Source organism: Polypterus senegalus, chromosome 3, assembly GCF_016835505.1.
Source record: "Polypterus senegalus isolate Bchr_013 chromosome 3, ASM1683550v1, whole genome shotgun sequence".
NCBI lineage: Eukaryota > Metazoa > Chordata > Cladistia > Polypteriformes > Polypteridae > Polypterus > Polypterus senegalus.
Window position 1 is genome coordinate 260,026,276 of NC_053156.1, and position 19,702 is coordinate 260,045,977.

The window sequence follows — 19,702 nt, forward strand, 5'->3', positions numbered from 1 at the left end:
CCCTAGGTACTGCAGATACTTTAACCTTTACATATGACAGATTTCTGTTAACAGGACGAAGTCTAGAAGTCTTGTGATCAACAGAAGGCAAGAGTATTCTGGGAAGGCTGAAAGCAGGTTTCATAATATTTTGCCTATTTGGAAACTGCAACTTTTGATTTTCCTGGGAAAATAACCCTGAACTTGGCGATAATCACTTATATTAACATCATTCTGTTTTAAGAAACCGAAAAGTGTCATGGCATGCTCTGCTAAGATGAAAACAAGTAAGCCTCATGCTCACTATGGGTGAAACGTTCAAAGAGTGACTGCCTTTTATTATACTTTTTGCAAAAAGAGTTTTTCTCAATTCAGCTGGTGCCTTGTTACCAAAACGAAGTTTTTACTTCATTTGCTTTTCTGACCTAGCCTATCTACATCAGTTAACAACGTAAAATGAACACGTTCACGGAGATTTGTTTATTTGTGGCTGAACACCTGGAAATGAGTGTTCTCTCTTTGACCATTAATCTTTCTTTTCATTTTTTTGATTAAGGATACATAAGGAGATGGTCCATCTGGGAACTCATATGTGGGACTGCATGAACCCAACATGGTTCTACAATTATTTCTATTCATTTTAATTGGTGTTATTGGTTTTGATGCAAATAAACAGAACTTTTCAAGTACTGCACCCAATAATTACATTTTTTGAATATGTCATTTATCTCACATACTTTGATGTGGTGGCCAATAAAAATTGTAAACTTATGTTTTAATGCAGAATCCCATAATAGAACTCATTGGTAGCCAGGGCTGTACAATGGCAAACAATGTGAAATAAGCCCATTGGAAAAAAAGGAAAAAAAAATCTCACCTTACATAATCCAAACTTTTGTAATCCAGTCACTTTCTCAAAGCATGCAAAACAAATGCATTTTTAGCTCAAATACTGCTACTTCTGGAATTGGAATTATCAATGCGTGTTTAAACTAGAAATTTAAAGCCTAATGGGACTGACTTTTTTTTAACTGAAGCCTGCCTCACTCCGTCATTCCTTGGTCAAGAGTAAAGATTTCAATTTAAACTGCAAATAACTGGGTAACAGATATGTGAATTATAAAACACAAGTAACATTAGACTTTTTAAAAATTTTCTATGGACATTTTTAACATCATTTGCCATTCTTCAGCACTGACCACCATTGAGTTCTGCTATAGCATAAACATCTTTCTCTCCACTCTGCTTGAAAACATGAGATAAATTTTTTTTGGACACAACTACATAGTACTTGGGGTAAGTAACAAAAAAATATAATCTTTGGGTGGAGTATTCCTTTAAATCAATGTGTTTGACTAGAGATCTGAATGCTAGATTGATCATTCCTTGTCTTGCTGGGGCCTCTTAAGGACACAGAGTAAGCTTTTCTAAAGCTCATTAATTGATAGCAATCTGAGTTGAATAAATGGAATGAAAATAAAGACAGCCCCAGTTACCAAAGCGGCCTGCTGATATATGTCCTTAGGGTTGGATAGATGGATGGATGGATAGATAGATACTTTATTAATCCCCAAGGGAAAATTCACATACTCCAGCAGCAGGATACTGATTAAAAAAATATTATATATATATATATATATATATATATATATATATATATATATATATATATATATATATATGGGTACAATATCAACAGTGAGGCTGGCAGGATGTTACAGGTAACAGTTACACAGTTTTGACATTTTTTCCTTTCACTTTTAAAAAAAGAGCCTAAGAGGGTAGCTGGTACCTTTTATGATAGGTGCAACTGAAAACCTGATGAAGCAACATAAAATACTGCATATCAAGAAACAACAAATAAAAGAGTTTGCCAGTTTTATTTACAAGTAAAGCTTTTTAATATCCAAGTTAACAAAGAAAGTAAAATTTGAGAGCTAACAAACACAACAGTTTTGGAAAGAGAGCATCCTAAGTTGATGCTTGGTGGGAACACTTTTTTTCTGAATTACACTCTTAGGGATGTTTGGATACATCTCTAAGAAGTACATTGTGGGATACTGACATGTTCACCTCGTTGAGGACTGCAGTGTTTCTAGCAGAATTTCCTTTATTTTGCATGACCCATCTTGTTTTCTTCAGAAGGTGTTGTTTTCCTAAGACATAGTATTCTGCCTTCTGGTCACATCTGACCACAGCAACCTAAGATACTTGACCATTTTTTCACTCAATTAAAAATAAACAACTATTTTTGATTTTTAAGGAGTTGCTTCTTTCTTGCCATCTTTCCATACAGGCCAATTTTATGAAGCACTTGCAATACTACTACTACTACAACAACAGCATTTATTTATATAGCACATTTTCATACAAACAGTAGCTCAAAGTGCTTTACATAATAAAGAATAGAAAAATAAAAGACACAATAAGAAAACAAAATAAATCAACATTAATTAACATCGAATAAGAGTAAGGTTCAATGGCCAGGGGGGACAGGAAAAACAAAAAAACTCCAGACGGCTGGAGAAAAAATAATACTATCACATGCACACAATAATGACTCTTTGTCATAAAGACCTGCAGCTCCACTGGCTACTAGGGCAAGGCCTGGGTGTTGTTATATGCCTTTGACTTCTTAACCACTTAGGCACAAGATGCCCCAATGGCAAGACACTATATTTTTTTCAAAATAGTCTGTATATGTTGCAATAACCCAACACATCAATCAAAACCAATAACTGTATCTTTACATGCCCAAGGGAATCTTTAAAATAAATCATACTTTTCCCTGTGGTCTGCTCTTTTGCTTAGTAAAATGTGTGACTTGAACATATGAGGGCGCTGCCGTTGAATGTTCGCCACTTCTCCCTCTGACTTTGTTTGGAGTCTGGGTTTAAGTTTAAGTTGTTGTTGTTTATTCGTCAGACGCCCTGATACACTGTTTTGCCATCTGCTGTGGATTTAATGGATTTTATCAAGTTTTGTTGTTTACTCACCTGGTGCCTGGATATACGGTGTTGTCATTTGCTTCGGACTTTACAGCGCTGGCTGGATGGCACTCCTTCCTTTTGGTCAGAATGGTGTTCAGGTATTCCAGCTTACAACTTTGCCGATTTAATCCTGGAACCACTTCTGAAGTAGCTATCCATATTGTTGAAGAACTTAGACTTCTTCACCGTCCTCGTTACATTCATAGAGGCTCTGGTCGAAAGTTTATCTTTCATAATCAGCAAAAGTGCTCTGCTAACAGCATTCCATCTTTCTGGTCACTCATCGCATGTATGACGCATCATCAGAGCACCTTTGCTCCAACTGCTATTAACATTGGAAGTATCGCCAGATCTCTGCACTCTAGCATGGGAAATACCCGAGCCACTGTGAAAAAAGCTGCGATAGCCTTACCTCCTCGGTTGGAATTGTGTGATGGAGCGGATTTTAAGCTGCGTGGAGTGGATTTTAATGTTTTATGACCTGTACAGAGATTTACTCCACAGTTATTGGTCAAATTTGAATTGTTTAATTTTCAATCCATTGGTAATAAATCCATATTGATTGAAGAGCATATTAGGGAGAAAGGACTTGACTTCATGTGTCTAACAGAAACCTGGCACCAGTCAGAGGTTTACTCTGCTCTAAATCAAGCCTGTCCTTCTGGCTACAGCTACTTGGAGGCAGCGCGCAGTACTGGACATGGTGGTGGCTTAGCTATCATCCACCATCAGGATCTGGGGTTGTCCCCTATCTTGCTACCTGCAATTTCTTCCTGCGAGTGCATTGCATTTAAATGTAAGCCCCCTATTCCCATGACTGTTCTCCTTATTTATCGCCCTCCAAAACCCAATTCTGCCTTCATCCCAGAAATGACTGATCTTTTCATAACACTTTGTGCTACTTCTGCTAACATCATAATCATTGGAGATACAAATATTCAAGTTGATAATCCAACTGGTTCTCTTACTGCTGATTTCCTTGAACTGTTTAATTCTCTTAATTTAAAACAATATGTTACTGTCCCTACACATTATAGGGGTCATACACTTGATTTGGTCATTTCAAATGTTGTCTCAATTAGTAATCTACAAGTATATGATCTTGGTATTTCTGATCATAAAGTAGTGTCAATGGAGCTGCGTTTTTCCCCTTCTTGTACCAAACCAAAACGACAGATTAATTTTAGAAATCTGAAGAACATTAATGTGGATGCCTTGGCCTTGGACCTTAAATGTCTCTCCTCTGATTTTACCAGCTCCTGCACTGTTGATTACCTTGTGGATTTCTACAACCAGTCCCTAAGCAAATCTGGACCTTAACGTCTAGGTCTGTCTCATTTTCATGCTCAGCTTCTTGGTATACTTGTAAGCTGCAAAAAATGAAGGCAGCTGGGCGTGTCCTTGAGCGGCGACTTAAGGCTTCTGGATTGACTGTTCATAAATAGGCTTATAGGGAACATAAGAGGGCGTATGCAGAAGTTTTGAAGGTTGCACGGTCCAGGTTCTATTCCACTATTACTAATAATAGTGCCAGGAGAGGTGCAACATGCATATCAATTTTTTCCAAACAAAAAGGTTGATAACATTCGCTTGCATCTCTCTACAGTGGACACCCTGCCCTTTCCAACTGTCAATTCATTGTCTGAGATTGTTCAGCCCCTTTGCTCTTTCTCTGTTACATCATGGGAAAAGGTGGAGGCCGTTATAAGGAAAATGAAATCGTCTACTAGTTCCCTGGACCCTTTCCCTTCAGCTCTGCTGAAGGCCAACATCTCTGCTGTCTCTCCACTTATCACTAGGATTATAAATCATTCTCTTTTGTCTGGTCATATTCCTTGTATTAAAAACTGCTGCCATCAGTCCTCTATTGAAAAAATTCCACCCTTGATCCTGAAGTTCTCCATAACTATAGGTCCATCTCCAATCTTCAATTTCTTTCTAAAGTTCTGGAGAAAACAGTTGCAGCTCAACTTCATGATCACCTCAAACTGAATAACTTGTTTGAGAAGTTTCAGTCTGGTTTTTGCCCTGGCCATAGTACAGAAACAGCCCCGGTCAGGGTTACTAATGACCTTCTAATGACAGCAGATACTGGTTCTCCTTCTCTACTTATCCTTCTTGATCTGACAGCTGCTTTTGACACGATAGACCATAACATTCTCCTTCATCGCCTGCAATACATTATTGGACTTTCTGGAAATGTTCATAACTGGTTTACATCATACCTGACTGGTAGAACTGAGTACGTTGCCTTGGGTAGCGCAAAATCCTATACCCACAATGTTACCTGTGGTGTCCCATAGGGCTCTGTTTTGGGCCCTATTCTCTTCAACATCTATATGCTTCTCCTTAGAACTGTCATTGGCAGACATGGTTTATCCTTCCATTGTTATGCTGATGACACTCAACTTTACCTCAGGACTACTCCCACCTCCTCTAATGCTCCTCTGCCAACATCTACTTTGAATACCTGCTTGGAGGGGATAGAGGCATGGATGAGGCTTAACTTTCTTTAGTTGAACAGATCCAAAACAGAAGTAATTTTAGTTGGCACACCACATCATCTTCGTTCTTCTGTCATTACTGGTATTATGTTCTCTGGTCAAAACATTCCTCTTTCTAGATCTGTCACTAATTTGGGTGTTAAGATGGATTCACAACTCACTTTTGACAACCATATTAAATATCTTTGTAAATCTTCTTTTTATCATCTCAAGAACATTGCTAAACTCCAAGTATCCAGAGACTTCAGTATATTCAGAACTGTGCTGCCAGAATTCTGATGAGGGTGTGACCACATCACTCCTATTTTGAAAACCCTTCATTGGCTCCCTGTTTCACTTAGAATAGAGTATAAGGTTTCCCCCTCCTTACTCATCAGTGTACTTATGGGCATGCCCCCCATTATTTACAGGAACTCCTTACCCGTCATACTTCTTCACGTACCCTCCGCTCTGTACACATTAACACTCTTCAAGTTCACAGAACAAAGCTCAGCAGCATGGGTGACAGGACCTTTTCTTCTGTGGCGGCAAGACTGTGGAACGCCCTCCCGGATTATCTGGGAGTCCCACAGTCGATTGACGGTTTTAAACGAGATTTAAAAACTTATCTTTTTAGAAAGATATTTTATTATTGAAGTATTTTTTTCAGTTTTTCTTATTACTTTATTTTACTCTGTAGCACTTTGAGATTGTTTATATAAAGTGCAGTATAAATAAAATTTATTATTATTATTATATGCCGAGCCAAGCAAAGGGTCACAGCTGAGTGAATTTGCTTTCATCAAAAATCCCACCTACATTGAGTCACATACGAAGAAAGGCTCATTATCACTGTATAGCTGAGGTTCATAGCATTTCAATGACGTATAGTTGTCTATGAATGGTCATTCATACAACATGTCACAGCTGAACATAAAAAACAAGAAATTAATTGGGAGTGTGATGGCTCATTATTATGCATCATTATACACAAGCTTCTGTGGGAATACATGAGGATTGTCAGATTGACACACAATAAGTTCTGAAATAGGGAAGAGTCTTATCTTATTCTTGTTCTACTACTTCAATAAAAAAGAAGGAAGGAAAGAGGAAGTCCTAGAAATTGTTCAGAATGCTAGTGATAAGGAAAATCAAGATCTTCAGTCAAATTCCTATTACCATTTTGATTCTACTGAGTTGAACACATTTAATAAAGGACCCGATTTTTTACATACTGATTATAGCATAACTCGTCGCAGCATGCAGTTATGCAGTTCAAGTGTCATGGATTCAATTATCATACCTGGAATGTGTCTACTGCACATTCTCCCTATGTTAGGTTTTGGAGCAGTGCTGTTTCAACGTCAGCTTAATGAGTACCAGCAAATGCTTCCTTGTGTACCAATGAGTAGTTATATTGTACCTGCACCTCTCAAAATTTCACGTGAGGATCTCAAATGAATGTCACTATATCATGCTCCTTGCATATAACAAAAGGAAAAGACTCATTTCAGCTACTGAAGGGAATGACACCACAATTACAAACAAATAGCAAACTCAAACAGCAGACTTGGGAGGGGGAGAAGTGCTTCATTGGACAAATCTCAAGCACTCTGTGAAGCACGCATGATTAAAAACAGGATAAAAATCTCATATACATCTGTCGATCCCTTCATTGGTTGGGGTGAGTTGGGAGATTATACAATAAGCCTCACGTGCTTGTGACCCAGCGATGGCCACCTGTGACCCAAAACTGACTGAGAAACACTTGCTTAAGCATATGTGAGGTCTGACAGATTAGCTCTGGGGCCCCGTCCAGGGCGGTTTCCTGCGCCCAGGACCCCAGCAAAGACATTGATAACCCTGTAACCCAGCACTGGAAAAAGCTGGCATGAAAATGTACGTATGGATGAGTAATAATCATCCATCCATCCATCCATTTTCTAACCCGCTGAATCGAATACAGGGTCACGGGGTCTGCTGGAGCCAATCCCAGCCAACACAGGGCACAAGGCAGGAACCAATCCTGGGCAGGGTGCCAACCCACCACAGGACACACACAAACACACCAAGCACACACTATGGCCAATTTAGAATCGCCAATCCACCTAACCTGCATGTCTTTGGATTGTGGGAGGAAACCGAGGCCGGAGGAAACCCTCGCAGACACGGGAGAACATGCAAACCACGCAGGGAGGATCCGGGAAGCGAACCTGGGTCTCCCAACTGCGAGGCAGCAGCGCTACTACTGCGCCACCGTCGCGCCAGTAATAATCATATAGTTGCAAATTGTTTAATTATTGCTTCACAGTGATATACGGGGGTTTGTGTGTGTACATATTTTGTTTCCTAATAAAATATTAAAAAATACTGCAATACTTATTTTGAGAGATTGGGTGCTGACCTGGTGTAGAAAATCTTCAATTTGTGAACTGCAGACTGTTTATATTTGAAGTTTTAATTATTTTGCTCAACAAACCAGGATGAGCTGAATTTAAAGTACCTGAGGAAAGGATGACTGCCATAGGACTAAGAATCACAGAATAGTTTACAGTTTGATAAAGGAGGAAATGTGGAGGTACTAAAAAAAAAAAAAAAAAAAAAAAATTATTGTGATCAGAGTTATTTGTCATCAGGAGAAGACAGCCAATCAAACGTTATATGTCCTCAAACCTCAAGTGTGCATTTTAACATAAATGTAGCTTGTCCAAGGGACCAAAAAAACAAACTACAAAAGTGCAACAGAGGAAGTAATCGAGACATGTGACCATTTCGTTTGAATGTCAGAGAGCTTAATTTTACTTTCAGTAAACTTTTCTAAGACTGCTTATATCCAGGCTATGCTATCTATTTTATTTCCTATTTTATTCTGTTTGGTATCTATACTAATAAACGGCAAAGCCCTCACTGACTCACTCACTGACTGACTGACTGACTCATAAGTAATTCTCCAACTTCCCATGTAGGTAGAAGGCTGAAATTTGGTAGGGTTATTCCTTACAGCTTCCTTACAAAAGTTGGGCAGGTTTCATATCGAAATTCTACGTGTAATGGTCATAACTGGAAGCTGTTTTTCTCCATTTATTGTTCCTACCTGGCAGGTAGAAAATTCTTTGTGAGTTGTGGTAATCAAATCTCAAAGACACATGATATCCGATATGGTGTTCCACAAGGCTCTATCCTGGGTCTGCTGTTATTCTCAATCTACATGCTTCCGTTAGGTCAGATTATCTCAGGTTACAACATGAGTTACCACAGCTATGCTGATGACACACAGCTGTACTTACCTATAGCACCTGATGACTCCGACTCTTTCGATACACTAACACAATGTCTTACTGGTATTTCTGAATGGATGAATAGTAATTTTCTCAAACTAAATAAAGAGAAAACTGAAATTTTAGTAATTGGCAATAATGGATTTAGTGAGGTTATCAGAAATAAACTTGATGCACTAGGATTAAAAATTAAGACGGAAGTAAAAAACTTAGGGGTAACCGTTGACTGTAATCTGAATTTTAAATCGCATATTCATCAGACCACTAGGACAGCATTTTTTCACTTAAGAAACATAGCAAAAGTTAGACCTCTTATATCATTGAAAGATGCCGAGAAATTAATTCACGCTTTTGTTTTCAGTAGACTAGATTACTGTAACGCACTCCTCTCAGGACTACCCAAAAAAGACATAAATCATTTGCAACGAGTGCAGAATGCAGCTGCTAGAATCCTAACTGGGAAAAGAAAATCCGAACACATTTCTCCAGTTTTGAGGTCACTACACTGGTTGCCTGTGTCATTCAGGATTGACTTTAAAATACTGCTTATGGTTTATAAAGCCTTAAATAATCTCGCTCCATTTTATATATCGGAATGCCTGACAGTTATATTCCAAATCGTAACCTTAGATCTTCAAATGAGTGTCTCCTTATAATTCCAAAAGCTAAACTTAAAAGAAGTGGTGAGGCGGCCTTCTGCTGTTATGCACCTAAAATCTGGAATAGTTTACCAATAGGAATTCGGCAGGCAAATACATTAGAGCACTTTAAAACACTGCTGAAAACACATTACTTTAACATGGCCTTTTTATAACTTCACTTTCACTTAATACTGATACTCTGTATGTTCAATTCTTCATAATAACTATTCACAGTGGCTCCAAAATCCATACTGACCCCTACTCTCTCTTCTGTTTCTTTTTCCAGTTTCTTTGTGGTGGCAGCCTGCGCCACCACCACCTACTCAAAGCATCATGATGCACCAACATTGATGGACTGAAAGCCAGAAGTCTACGTGACCATCATCATCAGGTCCTTCCATGAAAACCCTAAATACAAAGAGGACTGTTTGACTTATGTTAGGTAGATTGCCCAGAGGGGACTGGGCGGTCTCTTGGTCTGGATCCCCTACAGATTTTATTTTTTTCTCCAGCCTTTGGAGTTTTTTTTTGCTTTTTCTGTCCACCCTGGCCATCGGACCTTACTCTTAACCTATGTTAATTAATGTTGACTTATGTTTATTTTTTATTGTGTCTTCTATTTTTCTATTCATTTTGTAAAGCACTTTGAGCTACATTTTTTTTTGTATGAATATGTGCTATATAAATAAATGTTGATTGATTGATTGATTGATAATGGAGATGAGCCTGAAACCCGTGGGGGCGGAGTTTCGTGTGACATCATCACGCCTTCCACGTAATCACGCAGTACGTAGAAAACCAGGAAGAGGCCCAAAAAGCCCTGAAGAAAACATGCATTATATAATTGAGAAGGCAGCAAAACAATAAGAAGCGAAGCGAAAGTGACATATACAACCATATTCATGAGTTCTGCTACTGAAACAAAGCACGATGTAAACCTACACTTTAAATTAAGTTCATAGACAGGCTGCGCTGGCGCTTGTAATTTAGTGCCTGCCCATATAAGGCCGTCCGTCAGCGGCAATCCAATAGCAAACTGCCACGGGTAAATATTCACGGGTGAAGGACTGTGCTTATGCAGAGGAAGATGAGATGGTCAGGGTGGTGTTTGGCACAAACTCAGCGAAACTGCGAGAGAAAGTTTTAAGTGCCAGGACTAAGGTAACATTAAATACAGCCATGGACATAGCACGAGATGGCACCAGCACAGCTGGGAAACTTCGATGCATGTACACCGAGCGGCTCACGGGAACTGACGCAGTGCACAGATAAAAGCAACAGTTCCAAAGAGCTGAACAAAAACGAATTACACAATTGAAAAGGCAGCAAAAATATGAAGCGTCTGATACATACAAACATATTCATAAATGCAGCTACTGTGGAAACAAAGCACACGGTGGAAAAAGTCAATGTCCCGCTAAAGGAAGACAGTGTAAAAAAGTGCATGCAGTGTGTCAGGTCTCAGATAAAGAAGAAGACGAGCTGTTTATTGATGCAGTAAGAAACGAATCGATGAATGAAACCTGTCATCTTTACAACGATTGACAAACACGGAATGTAACTTGAACACAACACATCCTACAAATACGAACCTGATTGAAAGAAATAATGATAATCAAATCCTTGATGACAGCAACACTCAGTAACACTCACAAAACAAATACTGTATATTGACAGTCATGTTACGCTATTTTTAAAATGTTCCCTTTTCTTTTCTAGCTTTTTAACACACTACTCCCTGCGATACGCTGGGTATATATATATATGTATATATATACCCGATCTACATACTCGAATAATGGATACTTTATTCGCCATCAATGATTGTTTTGGTAAAGCCATACTCAGTGTATTCATTAGATGAACGGTAAAAAGTAAGAGCGAGGGAGGATGACTTATTGAGGCATGCAGGCTGTAGTGCGTCAACTCTATCTGAATTGCGCGATCACATTTGAAAAATATATCTTTTCAAGTTCTATTTAGTCCATATGTGTCAAACTCAAGGGCGGGCCACATCCGCCCGGCGTAATTATATCCGCCCCGAGATCATTTTATATACTGTATTATTGTTATTAATGGCCCGGTATATGAAGCGCTGGTAACACAATAAACTACAGATCCCATAATGCAGCGCTTCAGCTGCCTTGCGAACACTTACCGTTAACCAAGTCTAGCTTATGATGCTGCAAGTTATTGCGAAGCTAGCTCACACGATGCTGAAGAGAAAAGTTGATTCTGAAAATAGAGCATTTAAAAACCGATGGGAGGCTGAGTATATGTTTACTGAACCCGTGTGTCTCATTTGTGGAGCTAATGTGGCTGTAATTACAGAATTTAATCTAAGACGGCACTATGAGACAAAACATCAGGGTAACCTGAAAGACCTGAATGCAATGCAGAAGATACAGAAAGCAGAAGAATTAAATAAGAATCTGACACTTCAGCGGACGTTTTACCGTGCACAATCACAAAGTGATTTCAAGTGAAGCTGCTTTTATGGGAGACACAAATGCACCAGTGCAACTTGCCCCACTTTCCCTGTTGCCAAGTAATGTTAAACCAAGTCGTCACTACGGTGTTCCCAAATACGCACTTTGCTGATAAACTGAGCGCACTGAGTTTGCACGGCGCTTTGGTGACTTTGAAGAACAAAAAGTCCGCCTACATGCGGCTCGAACCTTGTGCATGTTTGGTAGCACATATCTGTGTGAGAAGCTCTTCTCAGTGATAAAGACTAACAAAACAGCACACAGGAGTCGCCTCACTGATGAGCACCTGCAATCCATCCTGAGAATCTCCACAACACAGAACCTCACACCAAACATAAACGAACTTGTTGCCAAAAAAGATGCCAGGCGCCCAGCTCTAAAATGACATATGAGCAAAGACAACTGAATGATTTGATTTGTTATTGCTGAAAGGAACACATTTTATTTATATTTCCAGGTTTTGTTATGCAGCATGTTCATATTTGAATTTGTATAATTTTGACAGGATATATTTTTATGGAGAGCAAAATCTTTTGGGATATTTAAAATCTAAGTTTATTTTTATATAAAATTACATAAGAGTAAAGAAATTTGAATGTTTGTTCTTTTAATGTTTACTTTATTTCTAACTTGTATAATTTAGACAGGATATATTTTTATGGAGAGCAAAATATTATAAGTTGTTTAAGGTTTGAGTTGATTTATTCAGGAATAATATTCCTGTCTGTTTTACCATTCCTACCAAAGATATTTCTGTCGACTAAATAAAAATTCCTTCTATTTAAAATTTAAATAGAACTTGAACAAATATGATAGTTCATAATATCCACGCAGACTTGCACGTAAGAGCGGAGTTATCCGTTTTAACAAGCAGCGTATTGCACTGATACTAAATAGCTGTGTGTGTATATATGTAGATATGTATGTATATGTATATATATGTTTATATATGTGTGTGTATGTATGTATATATATATATATATATATATATATATATATATACATATAGTGGAACCTCGGTTCACGACCATAATTGCTCCAGAACTTTGGTCATAAACCGAGTTGGTCGTGAACCAAGCAGTTTCCCCATAGGATTGTATGTAAATACAATTAATCCGCTCCAGACCGCATACAAACTGTATGTAAATATGTAAAAATATGTAAAGATTAAGCACAAATATAGTTAATTACACCATAGAATCCACAGTGTAATAGTAAACTAATGTAAAAACATTGAATAACACTGACACAAAACACCCAGGCTCCCTGATCAGCTACAGGAGCTGGCTCGCTCACGCGCGCTCTCTCTCTGTGTAGCAAACACACACACACACACACCTATCCGCCCCCAATCCCTTCCCTGTCAGCTGCCCGCTCTCTAATCTCTCTGTAGCACGTGTCAGCAGCATTTTTATAAAATGACTTTAAGCACAGCAGAAAAAATTCAAGCGCTTGCAAAACCAACTCACAAGCAAACAAAAGTGAGATTGCAGAAGATCACGCTTATTAAACCTAAAGCCTGATCGCTGTAAACAATGTTTTAAAATGACTTTAAGCACAGCAGAAAAAACATGGCACAAACCAACTTCATTTAAAAACCAACTCGCAAGCAACCAAAAAAGTAACATTGCAACAAATCACACGATGAAGTCCTCCATGTAAACAATTTTTAATGAGTTTTAAGCACAAGGAAAAAAGCGAACATTTGAAAAAGAGAAATGTAACATCGCAACAAATCGCATTATGAACTAAAAAAATTACTTTTGAAAATCCGTAATACAAAACCACCAAGAAAACTAACCTTGCATGAAACGAAGTTCTGGCATTAAGTGTTTTCCTTCAGGTGTTTTCTCTCTTGTGATTTCTTGGGTTTCTGGTGCTTTTAGCTGTTTAGCTGGTGGGAGTGAAAGCCTCATGCAGCCATTCCAAAAAGAACGTTCTTGTGACCCTCCACATTACTGGCAGTCTGGCTTTGTTAACATTATGCTGCTTGAAAGCACGAGGATTCTCCGATTGGTAAATGAGTAAACTGGTAAACATTTTTTCCACCTTTTGTAATTTCTTTCTTTACTTCGATTTAAATTTTCTTCAAAACTTTCTTCTGACCACTCTCCACTTGCTTAGAAGCCATAGTTAACTGCAAAAGCACACGAAATACTGTAGAGCACAAAGAGAGTGCACGTCTTATTGAAAACAATGAACAAGGAGCGGCTTTGCTTAAATGAAAAAGCATGGCAGCTCTCTTCTCTCTCAGGCTGCCTGTGGGGAGGGGATGTTTTCGCTTGCACTACAGCCTACAGATATGCAGGCAAACACGCAGCAATCTCCTCCTCCTCCTTCCCAGCAGGCACGCGTGCGCTTCGCCTTTCTCTCTCTCTCTCTCAACTGAGGACGCAAGGGAAACTGGCTTGTTCAGCAAACACGTGAAGCAATCTCCTTCTCCTCCTCCCCCTCCCTAGCAGGCACGTGTTCGCTCGCCCTTTCTCTCTCTCTCTCTCTCTTTCAGCTCAGCTTGCAGGCAGGCAAGGGAACCTGGCTTGTTCGTATACCGAGTGTGTGGTTGTGAACCGAGGCAAAAGTTTGGCGATCTTTTTGGTCGTGAACCGAGGTTCCACTGTATATGTATTTGTGTGTATATATGTGTGTGTATGTATATGTATGTGTGTATGTATATGTATGTGTATATATGTAGATATATATATGTATGTATATATGTGTGTGTGTGTATATATATATGTGTATATGTATAGATATGTATATATATATATATATATATATGACACTCATCACTCATAACAGTGACAAAACAATTACATTGACAATCATGTTACGTTATTTTCAAAATGTTTCCTTTTCTTTTTCATTGCTTCTTTAACACACTACTTCTCCGCTGCGAAGCGCGGGTATTTTGCTAGTTGTTAATAAATAGCACGTTGTTTTTATATTCCTTATAGTTAGTTCTTTATGTAGTGTCTGAAATACTAATAGGAGTGTGCCACATGTCGGCAAAATTTCCACTTTCTTACCCACTGAAATGATCAAGGCTTCTAAGGTTACTCCTAATTAATTAGAACAACTGTGGTAAAAGCAAGACATAGTTTGGTCAGGAAGTGGCAAATAACCAAAAGTGTTCAGATTCTATGTGCTTTGTGATGGCACTTACATGGCTGTTAGTGTTGTTCATAGCGAGTCCCTAGGTAGGTAATCCTATGTGGAATACTGAGTAGTGACTGGCAATTGGCACCACTTAAGTATGGCTGGATAGGATTTCTGTGTATATGTGTGTGTGTTAATCTCCAATTGTGAGAGTAGATGAACCCAATAAATGTTCCTGGCAAGTATTATGAACTTCAAAATTATACAGGTGTACAAGATGAAATGCTTCCAGAACGGAACACTATGTTTCTGAAAACTATGCAATGCTACGGTATATGAAATTTACCATTTGCTACAAATACAGCTGACAGGTTGCAGCACCAAAGAAAATTGATTCTGGGGTTGTGTACCATAAAATGGCTTAGTTATGTACTCTATTGACAGAAAACATGGTCCCAATAAGAAAGCTGTCAGTCGAAACAATGGAAAGGATTATAAAACTCTTTCAAGAAGGTAATTCAATATGGGGCGTGGCAAAAGATGTGGGATTTTCCCAGTCTGCTATGTCAAAAAGTGTGATTAAATACTAGCAAGTGGTAAAATTGAAAAAGGGAAAGCATACAGGTAGACCAAGGATGACATTAAAGTGTCAGGATAGAAAACACAAAGCAATATGCCTAGAAAATGGGAAATGCACAACAAAAGAAATGAAAAACAAAACAACAGAAACAGAAGTCAATGTCTCCAACCAAACTGTAAAAAAAAATTGGCTAAGGAAATGTGATTTACATTCAGAAAAGCAAAACATAAACCATCATTAACACCTAAACAGAAGAAACAAGGTTACAGTGGGGCTAAACAGAAGCAGTCATGGACTGTGGATGATTCACTGATGAATCATAAATTTGTACTGGCCAAGGGAGATGATGCTGGAACATTTGTTTGGTGTCATTCCAATGAAACATATAATGATGACAGCCTGAAGAAAACAAGCAAATTTACACACTTATTGATGATATGGGGTTGCATGTCAGTTAAAGGACAGTAAATGTACAACTGTACACTGAAATTGTTGACACTTTTTTCATTTCAATACTTGAAAGTGATTAAGTCATTTATTTTCCAGGATCTGAGCCGTAAGGCAAAGCTCTCAATTTACCAGTCAATCCACGTTCCTACCCTCACCTAGGGTCATGAGCTATGGGTAGTGACCGAAAGAACGAGATTGCGAATACAACCGGCTGAAATGAGTTTCCTCTGCAGGGTGTCTGGGCTTTCCCTTAAAGCCCTGGGTGAGAAGCTCAGTCATCCGGGAGGTGTCCAGAACACAGCCACTGCTCCTCCGCATCGAGAGGAGTCAGATGAGGTGGCTCAGGCATCTGATCAGAATGTCTCATGGATGCCTCCCTGGTGAGGTGTTCCGGGCAAGTCTAACCGGGAGGAGGCCACGGGGAAGACCCAGGACACGCTCTAGGGACTATGTCTCCCGGCTGGCCTGGGAACGCCTCAGGATTCCCCCGGAAAAGATAGAAGTGGTGGCCGGGGAGAGGGAAGTCTGCACATCTCTTGGCCAGAGCGGGGGTGGATCCAGTTGTCATTGTCCACGTTGGAACAAATGACATACATAAGGGTAGTCTGTCAGTTCTGCAATCCAAATTCAAAGAGTTAGGTACCAAGCTGAGGAGCAGAACTGACAAGGTAGTCTTCTCCGAAGTTCTGCCTGTGCCACGCGCCAGTCCAGGTAAGATTGAGGAGATTAGAAGGCTTAACGCGTGGCTCAAATCTTGGTGCAGGGTAGAAGGGTATAGGTTTATGGGGCATTGGGACTCCTTTTGGAACAGATGGGACCTGTTCCGCCGTGACGGGTTACATCTGAACCGGAGGGGCACCAATGTATTGGGGAGGCGTATGTGTAGGCTAGTCGAGGATTGTTTAAACTAGGGAATGGGGGGGCAGGGAGTTTAGGACAGGCCAGATTTAGATCTATACATGGAAGAACAAACAATGGTGTAGAAATAAAAATGCATAGTAATGTAAATTTTAAGCAAACACGTAAAGATAGAAGGATTAACACATTAAAAATAGCTTGCCTTAATGCAAGAAGTATCAAAAATAAGGTAAGTGAGTTGGAGTTGTATGTAGCAGAGCACAATTATGATATTATAGCAATAACGGAAACCTGGCTAAATAACAAAGATGGGGATGAGTGTAACATAGAGGGATACACATTTTTTAGGAAGGATAGACAGAACAGAAAAGGAGGTGGGGTTGCTGTTTATGCCAAACAGGAATTAAATGTAAGTCATCTTCAGTTGGATGATGAGCCCCATCTTAGTGAGGACATGTGGCTTCGCCTGGAAAATATTAGGGAAAAGGTCTCATTTTAGGAGTGTGTTATAGACCACCCAATTCAGACAGTAATTTCAACACACATCTTTTAGTAATATCAAAAGGCAAGTTTACAGGGGATATTATAGTCATGGGGACTTTAATTATCCAAATATTAACTGGGATAACCTTACAGATGGAGGAGCACAAGAGCAGGAGTTTTAGAAGTAATCAGCGACTGTTTTTAACACAGCATGTTAAAGCACCAACAAGGGGTGAAGCCTATCTGGATTTAGTATTCTGTAATAATCAGGATAGAATTGAGGGTGTAGAGGTGATTGAACCACTAGGGTCAAGTGACCATAATGTAATACAATTCTCAGTATTTTGTAAGAGTACAGATGCAAAGACTAAAATTGTTAAGTTGAACTTTAGTAGGGCTAATTTTGAGCAGATGCGACAAAGTCTAAGTAGGATAGACTGGGATAAGCTTTTAAATGTGGAGACAGTCGAGGAGCAGTGGAACAGGTTTAAAATGTTTTACATGTAATGCAGGACAGATACATACCTAAATTTGGAAGTAATAGGAAACTAAAAAATCTCCACGATGGATTAATAAAGATTTAAAAAGAAGTTGCAAAGGAAAAACTGCTGTATAAGGCATATAAGACTAATGACTGCAAAGAGAACCGTAGCGTATGAGAAAATGAGGGCAACCATTAAGAAGGATATCAGAGAGGCTAAAAGACAGTTGGAGAGGAATATAGCAGATAAGGCGAAAGAAGACCCCAAGAGATTCTTTCAGTATTTTAGTAGTAAAAGAACAGTTAAGGAGGAGGTCAAGTTCATCAGGAATAGTAAAGGGAATTAAAAGATACAGACAATGAAATAGCAGATGCCCTAAACTTACATTTTTCTGAGGTGTTTACAAGTGAGCAAGTGGATAACCTGCCAGAGGTAAAACAACTACTAAGGAGGTACTGAGGGATTTGGAAATTGTAGAGGGAGAAGTGCTGCTCAGATTAAATAAGATGAAATCAAACAAATCACCAGGCCCAGATAATATTTATCCTCGTGTTCTTAAGGAGGCTAGTGAGTACATATATAAACCCTTGACACATATTTTTAGGAAGTCACTGTGCACTGGAGAGATTCCAAAGGACTGGAAAATGGCAAATATCATCCCATTATATAAAAAGGGTGACAGGGCAGATCCAAGCAACTATAGGCCAGTAAGCTTAACAAGCATCACAGGAAAATTAATGGAAGGAATTATTAAGGATAAGATTGAGCAACACATGACAAGGACAGGAGTTATTCTGAACAGTCAGCATGGGTTCAGAAGGGGAGGTCGTGTTTTACTAACATGTTGGAATTCTATGAGGAGGCAACAAAAGGATACGATCAAAGTGGAGCTTATGATATTATTTATCTGGACTTTCAGAAAGCATTTGATAAGGTGCCACATGAGAGGTTGGGCATCAAGTTAAAAGAAGTGGGAATTCAGGGTGATGTTTTTAGATGGGTGCAGAATTGGCTCAGACACAGGAAGCAGAGGGTGATGGTGCGAGGAACCTCATCAGAACTGGCGATGTTAAGAGTGGTGTTCCACAGGGGTCAGTGCTAGGGCCGCTGCTATTTTTAATATATATAAATGATTTAGATAGGAATATAAGTAACAAGCTGGTTAAGTTTGCAGATGATACCAAGATAGGTGGATTAGCAGATAATTTGGAATCCGTTATATCATTACAGAAGGACTTGGATAGCATACAGGCTTGGGCAGATTTGTGGCAGATGAAATTTAATGTCAGTAAATGTAAAGTATTACACATAGGAAGTAAAAATATTAGGTTTGAATACACAATGGGCGGTCGAAAAATCGAGAGTACACCTTATGAGAAGGATTTAGGAGTCATAGTGGACTCCAAGCTATCAACTTCCAAACAGTGTTCAGAAGCCATTAAGAAGGCTAACAGAATGTTAGGTTATATAGCACGATCTGTGGAGTACAAGTCCAAGGAGGTTATGCTCAACCTTTATAATGCACTGGTGAGGCCTCATCTTGAGTACTGTGTGCAGTTTTGGTCTCCAGGCTACAAAAAGGACATAGCAGCACTAGAAAAGGTCCAGAGAAGAGCGACTAGGCTGATTCCAGGTCTACAGGGGTTGAATTATGAGGAAAGATTAAAAGAGCTGGGCCTTTACAGTTTAAGCAAAAGAAGATTAAGAGGTGACATGATTGAAGTGTTTAAAATTATGAAGGGAATTAGTACAGTGGATCGAGACTTGTATTTTAAAATGAGCTCATCAAGAACACGGGGACACAGTTGGAAACTTGTTAAGGGTAAATTTCGCACAAACATTAGGAAGTTTTTCTTTACACAAAGAACGATAGACACTTGGAATAAGTTACCA

General features: G+C 39.0%; 1 protein-coding gene across 2 annotated transcripts in view; it reads right to left on the reverse strand.

Moving 5' to 3' along the window:
- The window catches only part of LOC120526086 (CD2-associated protein), a 244,183-nt gene that overhangs the window by 77,959 nt on the left and 146,522 nt on the right, over window positions 1-19,702 (reverse strand). The gene's annotated exons all lie outside the window — the stretch shown is intronic.